Below are 13517 nucleotides of genomic sequence, written 5' to 3' on the forward strand. Positions count from 1 at the left end.
TAAATATGAAGAAGGCCAAAAGCAACATGAACAATGTTAACCTTTGATAAGTTTGGCCTTAAGATTTATTTATTATAAGTGATTTTTCTCAAAGTATTCTGATAAATAAAAGTCTTCACTTTTGTTTTCAGATACTAATAATATTACCATAAATGTGAGCTTTGGTTTGCAACATTTTTTGGTCTGCTAATATTCTAAATTCAAGTTATAATGGAGTTATAATAAATATAAGTGGTTTTCTGGGTAATTATTACATGCCTCATCCCTCAAGTGCTATTCATAGCCTCCACACCAAAGGCTAAATTACTTTAATTACCCAAGAAGTGAACTAATCCCTTAAAAGGTCTGGCTCTGGATGTCTCAATGCAATCGTGAATACGTTTTCTAAATGAAGACACAAAGATTATACTTAAACATATATTGAACATATTTACAGAAACTGAAGAATTTGAACTGATTATTCCAACTTAGATTATAGTCAGATATACCTTGATATTTATGTCTTGCTTGTAAAAAATACTTATATATATATATATTTACAAAAAACCCTTATAAAACATTTTTCTTTAGGTGTAAGAACATAATTCAGAGGGAAGAATGGAAATTTAAGGGAAAAGATATAATGAAATATTGAAAATCCATCTATAGAAAATGAAAAAAAGTGGGCCCTCTCTGGTGGCGCAGGCATTGAGCACAACGCTGTGAAGCTGTCCGCAACCTCTGCAGTGCTGGTTTGATCCCGGCCGGCCAGGGAGACACCCACATGGCAAAGCAGACCTCTCCTGTCCTGCCCGCTGTTCCCCTCAGCAGTGTATTTCAGTCAGTCTGCCTATTCCATTCCCCACTTGGTCTCTGGTGAATCCTCTCACCCTCCCACACATCTGGCCTGTACCCTGGTTCTTGTATAAATATATAAATCTTAAAAAAAAAAAAGAAAATAAAAAAAATATCATACTGCTCTTAAAGAATCTCATAATTGGATTCAGCCAAGTTGTATGAGAAACATGTCCCATGAAAATAGCCAGAGATCATAGAAACACTTGTCACAAATGACGATGTCAAGATACACATAATACTTAACTAGCGAATGAATGGCTTGGGGATGTGTCTTTTAATTGTGAAAGACAAACATGTTTTAGTCATTGTAGAGGTTGTTCTTGAAAATAAGGGGGTTGCAATTGTATGTGGAATATAAAAATAAAATTTATTATAAAAAAAAAGAATGATGAAGGTGACTGAAACTTGATCCTTGAAGTGAAGGATAATACATAGGAAAATTTATACATAAGTTCATTTTGTGATCAGCAGTGACTAAGTTCCATGAGTCAATGGGCAGAGGAGAGCCTGGCTGATGAATTTACTATCTGTGACTTTCTACTTCAGACATTTGTCAGTAATCAAATTTAGGCTCTTATCTATCTGAGGTGTGTGGCTGTATTTACATAGAAACACTATACTTTAAATAAATAGAATACCAAATGGAAAAAACAATGAATATAAATCTTAACTTTATATAAGTCTAGCTAGACTAGTCTTGCTTTAGTAAATAGCTAATTACAATTGATATATGATTTGCATAATACAAAGCCAGTTTGTATTCTGTGAATTTGAAATTAGCATTATAATTACATTTCTGATATGTAGGAGTGTTTCTAAAGTGATCAAAGAGTCCATCTGCTTAAATTCATAAATATTTCTTTCATATTGTGTTTTCAGTATTGGTTTGGGAAATAACATTTTTTTTTCATGGTGAAGATCAAATCCAATGTCAATCCAAGCACTGTATGAATTTAATAGCAACAAAAGACTCACTTTTAAATTAATAACATTTGAAAAAAATTTATAGTTCTGTATTTGTATAAAGTTTTATAGATGGTGACATTTTCAAAACTATCTTTCATTAATTTTTATCAACTTTTCTTCTTTTACATCTTATAGACATCATAAATCACAATTTACATCTAGTAATATCATGTGCTGATTGATACCAGAGAGAAATATATATATATTTTTTTGGTCCTAAATTAGGATCCAACAGTCACTATTATGAGCTATTTAAAATAATCCATTAAAATGTAGATTGGGGGGCCTCCCCGGTGGCGCATCGGGTTGAGTGCAGCACTGTGGAGCTGTCTGCAGCCTCCAAGGTGCCGGTTCAATTCCCGGCCGGCCGGGAAGATTCCCACATGGCGAGGCAGACCTCTCCTGTCTCACCCGCTGCTCCCCTCAGCAGTGTACTTCCATCCTTCTGCCTGTTCTGCTCCCTGCTCTGTCTCTGGTGAATTCTCTCACCCTCCTGCACCTCTGGCCTGTACCCCAGTGCTTGTATAATAAATAAATCTTAAAAAAAATGTACATTGGACAGTCCCATGCAATGTTGATCAGAGTAGATAAAATCAGGATCAACTTTCTACGCCCTTTAAATTTACTTTATGTGGGAAATGATGTTCTGTAGTATCCTTAGGAAGATGTTTGTGTGTTATGAGAAGCAGAAGAAAGTGGTGCTTCTCAGCAGTATCAAAATGAGGTAAATACTTTGTACCAGTCAGAGGTACGGCCTGACATATGACATTTGAAAGGACAGTGAGGCACATACTTCACAGGCCAAACAGAACTTCTTTGGTTTAATGATTTTTTTTTTTTTTTACCCTGAAAGACACTTACAAAGTTGCTTTAGACCGCACACTCCCAAGGGCAAGACAGAACTTAACTCTGCAGATCTGTAATGTGACGTGCAATTAATGCTCTATGAGCCGTTAGCCAGAAAAGAGTTCAATGGTCATCAGTTAAAACACTGTGATGATAATTTCAATTACTAGCTAATTTTCAGATTTGAGAATATACTTTATTTTTTAAGTATGATTACACATCTTTCTGAATCCTCGTATGTGCTGAGAGTGACAAATCTTTGGCACTTGACTATTCAACAGGAGCATTTTGCTATAAGAAAATAGTAAAAGTAGGAAACGATTGAATAGGAAAATACAATTTTTCAGAAGTGCTATTTAAAAAGAGGAACCCTTTTTAAAAGGGATGGACTGGCAAATTAGCAAATAGCTATCCTAACAATTTATTAGAGGGGCTTATAACATTTCCTTAAGAAGGAATCACTAAAATCACTTTCACTAAAGCAATAAAAAGACTCTCTCAAAGAGAGCTAACATGAAGAACTCTAAAAGTCATGCTATTTCATTTCTTTAGACCAGGATGGCACCAGCTTGCTTGAACAGCAGTAGAATTGGCTAGACAGATGTCTGCAGAGGTGTGGAAAATTAGGTCATGCTATAAAACTAAAAGCCAAACTTCTGAGGAAGTAGAAATATGAAAGAGCACATTATACTGTATCAACTTATTTTCTTAATTCTGTGTTTATGTTTTACTTTGATGTGATTGCATAAAAAGGCTAAATTTCCTAAAGGTAAAGATTAACCTCATTCCCAGAAACTATTACAGTGACCTGAATATATTTGACCTTAATAAATTCTTGGTAGTGGTGATAAGAATTCATTCAAAACTGGAAGATTTCTGATCCAATTACTAACCCACCCAAAAAGCGAAGATGAGGGATATTCAGGAAATGCTTCAGTAGATATGGTAATCTTTTAAAGTAGTAAATAGGCTTGACGCTCTTAATTATTTGAAAAGACTTTTGACCTGGAAGTTTCTGAGAGTAAGCTGTTTGGTGAGAACACAAAGAGCGGGCTTTATTCTCCTACATTTTCTTTTCTTTGAACACTGCCATGTGTTCTGGGATTCACTTTAGAACCAGCTAAGATGAGAAGTAGACAGAGAGCTTGACAAACATACCACCTCCAGATCAATCTTCGAAGCTCTCTAAGTGAGGTGTAATCACTGTAAATCTTTTTTTTTTTTTGCAGTTGATTTATATTGTAATTAAGGCAGAGAAGAAGCACATACAAGGCCAAAAGTGGAAAAGTAGCACACATTTTTCATGGAAAGTTTTTCCCCCATAAGTCAGTGCACAGGAGAGTATTAGAAAAAAGAATTATAAGGAACGAGTCACGCTCACTGGTGTGATATGGGAGAATGCTAAGTCATCTGTGTTTTCTGTTTAAATGTATATATTTCAGATGATTAAAAAAGCACATGGTGAATTGATCTTACAGCTTATAAAAGCAATATTTCAGCTTCGGTGTTTTTTATTCTTTTTTTAATCAAATTATCTCCCAAAGCATTTTGACTGAAGTTTATTAACAAGGCAATGCAGCTATTAATGCTTTGCAGTGCACTCTTGCAAAGTTAAGTAAGAGACATGACTTTTCCTATGCATACTGATCATACCTTCTGAAGGTCTAAAAGAACACAAGATTGCATAGCTGACTGATTTGGAAGAAAGAAAATTGTTACTTTGTCTTTTTTATGCAATGTTATTAGATTTTTGGCGGGGGAGCATTCATAAGAAACATTATATTGCTAGATTTTAACTGGTATTTCAAATATTATCAGTTTCCAAAAAAGTAAGTTAGAAATTCAGATAGACAAGGAAGCTTCAGGTCTTTGTGCTGGGGAACAAGGAGATGGGAGGATAATCATGAACCTGTGGTGGATAAGCAGGCTGCCTTTCAAAACTTAGGGATTAATAGTATTTTATATTAATGAGGAAAATAATCACACCTTTGACAACATACTAAATGACGAAGAGAATGTGATGCTTTCGTTTTGCATTTAACTTTGTAATAGTTCAACAAGAGGTCTACCAATTCTAAACCAATATATTTTAAAAGGGGACGGTATTTCAAGAGTCCAATTCTATATAGTTAGTAAAAATAAATTTAAAAAATTCCATGTTGGGCCTCCCTAGTGGCACAAAGGATTAAGTCTCAGCACTATGAAGCTATCTGCAGCACGAGTTCTGTTCCCTGGCTCAGCAGACCTCTCCTGTGTCACCTGCTGCTCCCCTTAGCAGAGTGTTTCAGTCAATCAGCCTGTTCTGCTCCCCACTCTGTCTCTGTTGAATCCTCTCATTCCCCTGCATTTCTGGCCTACACCCCAGCTCTTGTATGCATAAATAAATAAATCTTTTTTAAAAATTCCATGTATATCCCTCACTGAATGAGTGATCACATTCTAATCTTGTTAGATTCCCCAGGGAAAAAACTTGTGGGTGTTGATAGGGCTATTTTTTTTTCCAGGAAACAAAGACTTTCTACCTAGAATTCAACATGAGAAGTAACCTTCCTTAAATTATTCCTATAGATAGAATTGGCTATTACTTCATTTTTCTATTCTCACACTTATGGCTAATTAGCATAAATTTAATTCAATGTGTCCTTTCTTTCTCAGAGTACAATCAGAGAATAACCCCACATATTTTTCTGAGGAAAAACACAATGTCCTGTGGTGAAAACAGTGAGTATTCCATTTCACTTATTCAAGATTTATAAAGCATATTATCATATTAAATAGACTGACATTTTGCAATTTTTTTTTAAAAAGTAAAACCTGTTTAATATTGAGTATTTCAGAAATTTATGGTTGCCTTGCTCTTTTCACCTGGTAATGCCTGTATGTGTGTATGTGTGTGTGTGTGTGTGTGTGTGTGTGTGTGTGTGTATCAATCAAAGGATATATATTTGAATATATCTCAAAGGATATAGTCAAGAAAAACTATGGATTGTTGTGAAGAAAATATTTAAATCAAAATCAAACTTGTGCTTATATTCAACCCTTGTTGGGATATAAAAACTATCTTTCTCTTTCATTTACTCTCAACAAACACTTGAATTTGTTATATCTAGTGCATTACCCTGGTACTATAGTAGATATTGTGGTCAAAAGTGGAAAATGAGCACAGTATTTTTCAGTAAAAATTTCTTCTTACTATGTCCTCACCCACATGTCAGAGCAGAAAATATGATTTGACCTCAAGGAATGTGGAAGTAATATAGAATGTGATATGGCCACAGACGAGAGGTGGATTTCAGAGGGAATTATCACATCTAGCTATGAATTCAATGAAATCTCATGAAAGAGATGCTATATAAGCTAAATATTGTAAGATGAGGCAGGAGACAGTAAATCATGAGATCTACTTAGGAGCCATTGATAGGTTAGTGTTCCTACGGGCATTAAAAAACTGGATCTGTACTACTGAGGGTCATGAATGGTACACTGAAGGGTTTAGAACTTATTCTGGAAAATGGGGGTAACTGTTGAAATTTATGCATGAGGAAATGGCAACATCAAGGTTAAATTAGTGGAGTATAAGCTCCACATGGTTAAGTCATTTGTTTTTATTTTGTATGTCACACAGTCACCAATAAACACAAATATAATAAGCACAAATGAAGACTCAGGAAATTAATATTGTTCACAATATAAAAGATAGTAGAGTTCTGGGCTACAGATCATAGGTTGTTGTTTTCTTTTTATTTTTTTTTTAGCAGCTAGATATTATACACAATTTAAATCACAATAGTAGATTTCCTTAGGATAAACATGTATAATGAACTAGTGATTTGTTGACACTTTCAAAACCTAGCACAAATATCTGTGTTTATTTCTTATTCTGTTCTTTCCTCCTATATTTCTTTCTTTCTCAGCTCATTAAACACTTTGAGACAGGATGGCTTCCAGGACAAGGAGAGTACAGAAACCAAGAAGAAAATTTTGCTGTTCTCATGGGCTGGTAAACAAGAGGTTAAAACCTGTTGATTCTAGGCCTGGACACCTGCTGCCATACATTTCCTTAGCCCATCATTTTTTATTGCTAATTTTCTCCAGCCTGGGCATTCTTGAACTATTTTCCACAGTTTATCAAGTTGGATGCTATGGGGTAAAAAGGAAGCTACAGATCCAGAAGAGTCACAGACCTTGAGACCAGGCCAGTTCAAACTGGAGTTGTGGGCACACAGCTTCCATGAGATATTCACCTTGGAGATGGTGACGACTGCTGCATGACCACTGGGCTAGAGATGATTGGTGCTCACAATTAGCATCAATAAATGGACTTTATCCAAGTCCACTCTCCTGGCTTTCTCAGCCAATAATGCTCAATTCCTTTGTTCTTAACCCCCAGCCCTAAAACCTACAATTGACCCTAAGCCCCAGCACCTCAGGGAGTCTCTCATGCCCAGAGAGCTCTCCCTAGACCTGCCCTCTTTCAATCTTGACCAGAATGTCTCAAGAGCCCTTTCCTGGGTTTGGCAGCAGGGCTTCTTGGCCCATCCCTATGATTTCCAGTGTTGGAGCAGTGAACAGCAGCTTGCTCACCACTAGCCATCCATCTGTGTGTTGGAAAGTAGGATTAGATAGAGGGGGGTCCCGGGATCCTCTTCCTTGTCCATTGACATATTCCAGGTGATAAGACTCTCAGTTTTGTTTCTAATGTTTTCACACTCCAAATGTATTTATACAGACCTTAGGGACTATGATGGCCATGAGGATATAGAGCATTAAACAATCAATACCATAATTTAGCCATGAGGGTAGAAGTATAAAGAAGGGGAGGTCTGTTCTAGGAGAAGTTAATTGTGACCTTTTGGAGCTGGCTAAAGTTTATGTAAGAGGTGGTGATAGGTAGTTCTTCCTATCAGAGGAGGAAGTTTTTTATTTTTTTAAAGACTTATTTATTTATGCATATAAGAGCTGGGGTGCAGGCCAGAGATGCGGGGGGAGGGGTGTTTGAGAGGATTCACCAGAGACAGTGGGGAGCAGAACAGGCAGATAGACTGAAATCCACTGCAGAGGGGAGCAGTGGGCAAGGCAGGAGAGGTCTGCTGAGCCATGTGGGTTGCTCTTTGGCTGGCCGGGAATCAAACTCATGCTGCAGTAGCTGGCCATAACTTGATAGCGCTTTTACTCCTGCACCACCAGGTAGGCCCAGAGGAGGACGTTTTGATGAAGGCACCTGGTTTTTATTGCATGGTGCCCAGCCAGAATTCCGAATGGTTCCATTCAGCTTGACTGCAGAATGTTAGGAAAGAGTGCTTGAGATATAGTGGGAAAGAGAGAGAGAAAGTGGATGATGATAAATACCATGTACTAAGATTTTCTGTTGTATTCGGTGATAACTCATTGATAGGCTGATATTAAAGGGTTGTCATGACAGCAATGCATATTTACATTCCCATCAGCAGTGTATAAATGTTCCCTTTTCTTCATATCTTTCTCAGCATTTATTATCTCTTATCTTTTTTATAATAGCTATCCTAATAAATATAAAGTAATATAGCATTGTGGTTTTGATTTGCATTTCTCTGATGGATAGTGATATTGAGCAACTTTTCATGTATTTGTTGGTCATTTGTATGTCTTCACTGGAAAAATGTCCATCTTTTAAATCAGATTATCTGGTGTTTTATTTATTTATTTATTTATTTATTTATGGTATTTGGTTTTCTGAGTACTTTGTATATACTGGGTATTAACCCCTTATTGGATATGTGGTTTGCAAATATTTTCTCCTATCTCATTGGTTCCTTCTTTTTAAGGAAGTGAGGAGTCAGATGATTCCTAGGTTGACATCCTCTCAAAAAGAATAAATGGTTGAAACATCCAGATTATGGTAACATAAGAAAAGTGCTATTCTTTTCTGGGGGGTCTCCTATGGGAGACACGCTGAGCAATACAATACCAGGAATGATCCTGGGCCATGATCAGGGTTTGATGGGTGTGGATAAAAAGTTATCAATGTAATAGATTATGTGAGAGTCGTATGTTTAATTCTTTAAGGAATTTTTATATTGCCATCAACAGTGTATGAATTTTTCACCATCCTTGGCAACACTTATGATAATCATTTTTTAATTTTTACCATTCTAATGGATATAATGGTATCCTGTGGTTCTAAGGGCCTGTCTTGAATGATTAAGACTGTTAAGAAAAGTTTGATCAGCTTATCTGCTAAATTTTTGTGAATTTCCATTTAAGTGTTCTGCCCATTTTTGGTCGGGATATTTATTTATTAAAATATTGGATTTGGGGCCTCCCTGGTGGCTCAAGGGGTTAAGATACAACCTATGAAGCTAACCACAGCCAATGCAGCACGAGTTCGAACCCCAGCCAGGGAGCAACCCACATGGTACAGCAGATCTCTCCTGATTTTCCACATAGACTAAACTTTTTGTTCACCAATAAAAGTTATTTTAATTTTTTCCAATCTGGATTTCTTTCTTTTCTTGCTTTATTACATTGACTGGATCCTCTAAAATTATGTTGAATGTGTCTTCAGGTGATACTATGTCATTTATATACTGTATAGTAATATAATAATATATTTCTTCTTTCTCAGATATCACAGTAATGTCATACATTCTATTTACATGTATTTTGTAAAATATACACTACATTATTTTATTTATTTAAAATTTATTTATTTATACAAGAACCGGGGTACAGGCCAGATTCGCAGGACAGTGAGAGGATTCACCAGAGAGGGCGTAGGGAACAGAACAGGCAGACTGACGAAATACACTGCTGAGGGGAGCAGTGGGCGCGACAGGGGAGGTCTGCTGCACCATGTGGGACCCTCGCCAGCCGGCTGGGATGGAACCGGCGCAGCATAGGCTGCGAACAGTTTCACAGCACTGCGCTCAACTGCCTGCACCACCAGCGGAGGCCCTACACTATTTTTTGTATAAGTTGCTTAAATGGTCACTTGTCGCTTAAAAATATTTTAAAGAAAAATAAAACCACACGTATTTCCTCATGTAGCTATCATTTTTGGAAATGGTTCCCTGTTTCCATCTGGTCTCATTTTACTTCTGTTTGAAGGACTTCTTCCTTTAAAATTTCAACTTCTATGTGTTTAAATCTATTTTGCCTTCTTTTGAAATACATTTTGCTTTGTGTGGAGTTATTAGTTGGCTCTCCCCCTCTGTCCCTTTACACTAAATACTTTAAAATATTCTACTGTCTTCTCATTTGCATTGTTACTTAATGAAAAATCTACTGTCAGCTCTTTCTTTTTTTCTTTTGCACAAAACATCTATAGTTTATGTCTGGCTGTTTTGAAGATTTTCTTTTTATCCTGGCTTGTTCAATTTGATTTTAAAATTCAATATTCTTTTATGTTCCTGAGCTTAGAGTTTGTCAAGATTTTTTTTTTTTTTGCTTTAACTTGCATCAAATTTGGAAAGAAAAATTCAGTCATTTCTTCAAAATATTTTTTTCTGGATGCCTCGCTTTCCCTTGCTCTTCTGAGAATTCAAATGTGACATATATTAGGCTGCTTTAAGATGTGCCACAGCTTACTCATAGTCTTTCAAATTCTTTTTTCTGTTGTTTTGGATAGTTTCTATTCTTATGTCTTCAAATTCACTAATCTTTTTTTTTCAATGTTTTAAAATATTTTTCATTTCTTATTGAGGTAACATTGGTTTATAATGTTGTTTATGTTTTATGAATATAGGATCTCCCCCTTCAGGTACTGTTACCAGACCACACCCTCCACTAAAACACCATAGACCTTTACTATAATTCATTGTGCTCCTCCTCACTTTGCTCTCTCCCCTGCCTACTTCTATCTATTTGGTAACCTCAGTTCTACACTCAGATTTCTAGGATTTATTATTAGCTTAATTTTATCTGACTGTTTTGTTTCTCTATATTCTACATGTAAGTGACACTATTTGGAGGCAATTATGCTAAGTAAGTCAAAAGGATAAAGGCTTTTTTTTTTTAAATACAGAATCAAATCTGTCATTAATCCAATACTATAGCTTCAATGTCTCTACATAACTTATTAACATATGAAAAACAGTTATAATAGCTATTTGATATTCTTGTCTGCCAATTCTAACTTCTCTGTCAGTCGTGTCATTTTCAATTGATTGATTTTTCACTGTCGTATTGGTTTTATTTTTCTATTTTTTACATGCCTGCTGTTTTACTGAATGTCATACATTGTCAAGTTTATTGATGTTGGATAGTTTATACTGTTCTAAATAGTTTTGAAGATTTGTTCTGGAATATTGGGTAAGTTTCTTGGAGATGGTTTTGATCTTCTTGACTGTTACTTTTATGACTTGTTAGGTGGAGCCACAACCATGTTTGGTCTAGAGCTAATTAATCTTTCTGGAGGGAGGATTTTTCTGATTACCCCAACTCTCCATAAATTATGAGTTTTTTTTTTTAATTCTGTCTGATAGGATAGGTATTACTTAACAAGCAGATACTATAACCACTAATATGTTGAGTAACTTTCTTGGTATCAGGTGGTTTTCTCATAAGTACATATTACTCATACCTGCCTTCCTCTCATACTGTGGTATAAATTTTCTCAACATAGTAACCTGGGACAATTATTACCTGTTTGTTTTATGTATTTCTTGGATCTGTTTCCTACATTGCTTGATGTCTAATATTTTATTTTTTAAATTGTATTGTGTTTGTGTGAGAGATTAAAAAGAGTACCTGACAGATCTATGAAATTGACTGAAAGAAGAAATGCTAAATTCTTTATTAATTTTTGTTTCTATGTGGAGAACTTCATTATTCCTTTGATAAGTACAAACAACTTTAAGTCCATTATGTTTTAAAATTATTTTCTCTACCCCTCACATTTCTTTTTTTTAAATTTTATTTTTATATTCCCCATACAATTACAACTCCCTTATTTTGACCCTAATCCCTCCTTTCCCAATCCTCCAGCCCCCATAGAGTGTCTCTGGTTCATAGTTGTTTGTTGATTTTGATATTTTCTTTCTTATAATTATTCTTTTTCCTGGTCCCTTATTTAAGTTTTCTAGATTCCTGCTATGAGTGAGACCATCCGGTATTTTTCTTTTTCTTTCTGGCTTATTTCGCTGAGCATGATTCCTTCCAGTGCCATCCATGTTACTGCAAATTGCATGTGTTTATCTTTTTTGAATGCTGAGTAATTTCAAAACTGCAGTTACCTACACTATGCTGTTTGGTTGTTTCAGGCAAGGGGGTAAATTTAATCCCCTTCATTTTATGTTGGCTGGAAGTAGAAATATCATTTTACTTTATTTATGTTTTCTTATCATTTTCAATAATTACAATTACCCCCAAGAAACTGAGGGACGTGAATGTGTGTCATTCCATTCTGAGATCCCCTACGAATCTCGGCTGGTAGAGTTCAGAAATGGGACTAATTTAATAGGCAAGAGCATACCTCAGAAAAATGTTCCATTGGTAATTTTAGGCAAGTTTTGGAGATATGCAGAGAAAGACTAAAAATTAAAAATCTATAATGCTTGAGCAAATATGTTTCATAATGATGAAATGATTCACAAACAGAAACAATTCGGTTCATGGTAGTGAAAGCCTTTTAAATTTCTATTTCTGATACTTTTTTTATGGTAGCTGTGCATACCTTCCACATAATTTCAATTACTAGCAATTTGCTAATGACTCCTAAAATATTCTTTGTAGCCTGGGGTTCTCCCTTGAGGTCAAGACTCAGTAGACACTATACATCTCTCTAGAATCTCTCCTATCTAAAAGAGTCTCAATTTCTTTCACTTTAAAACTTGAATCAATTCTATCTGAGTTGCCACCATTCCTTTCCACCTGAATTAGTTATCATGATGTTCTCGTGCCTTTATGAATTTATACATGATTTTATATTCCACTGGGATAACTTTCCTATTATCAGTCCCTACAAAATACCTTCTTGTTCCCAGGAGTTCATACAAATTTTCATGTATACATTGGTTTAATTAACCTGTGAACAGCCTTGTTCCTTTTTCTAAAATACTATGAATTCCTAGTGTGCTTATCTCCTCATTGACCCCTCTCACTATCATAAAACAAATTGCTTCTGTCTATGGATCATTTCATTATCATGAATGCACAATCCTTGTGTCCCACCCACGTCAACCCATTCACAGATCTTATCTCTTTCTATAATTTCCCCATAATAAAGACCACACTAAAAATGTTATATACAGTAGCAGAAATTACTATGGGTACACATGTGGCAGATTATATCATTACAACACAAAATACTCAGGCATCTTTGTTCTGAAAGTTATCCCTTAAGTGTATCTACCAATCAGGGTTACGGTCCTCTACCATATTGTTTCACTGCCTCACTCTGGCCAGGGGAATTCTCTACTGCTCTGCTCCCCCGGCAGTTCAGTAACAAATAATAAGAATTTTGTGTATTGTTTTCTCTTCTTGCTACCCAACCCATGTTTTCTTTCTTATAAAACATAATCTCTCCTTCAAGAAATTTGTCACTATCTCTCAATATATGACAAATATTATCATCAAAAGAGAGTGAGGAAAATAAAATATACTTGGAATTCATAACTGAAAAACATTTATTTAAATCTTTTCTCATAGAAAACTGTTTTCTATGAAAGGGAAAGATAAGTCTCTTTTTAATCTATGAATGAAAAAATATCACAGTTTATGAAAAATCAGAGCAATTGATAAGCATGAAAATACGATTCAGCTCAATGATCTTGTGACTTGGTTCTTTGATAAGTGAAACTCAAATGAATATCCAAACAAAATGTAATGAATGAGACCAGTGTTCATTAATTTGTTCAAAAATACATGATGGGGCCACTATAATAGAGTAG

The 13517-nt window shown here is 35.4% G+C and overlaps 1 protein-coding gene across 1 annotated transcript in view; it reads right to left on the bottom strand.

Moving 5' to 3' along the window:
• The window catches only part of CCDC178 (coiled-coil domain containing 178), a gene marked incomplete at both ends in the record, with an annotated part of 283078 nt that overhangs the window by 715 nt on the left and 268846 nt on the right, over nt 1-13517 (bottom strand). The window lies entirely within an intron of this gene.

The sequence above is a fragment of the Talpa europaea genome, assembly GCF_964194135.1.
Source record: "Talpa europaea genome assembly, chromosome: 13".
Taxonomy (NCBI): domain Eukaryota; kingdom Metazoa; phylum Chordata; class Mammalia; order Eulipotyphla; family Talpidae; genus Talpa; species Talpa europaea.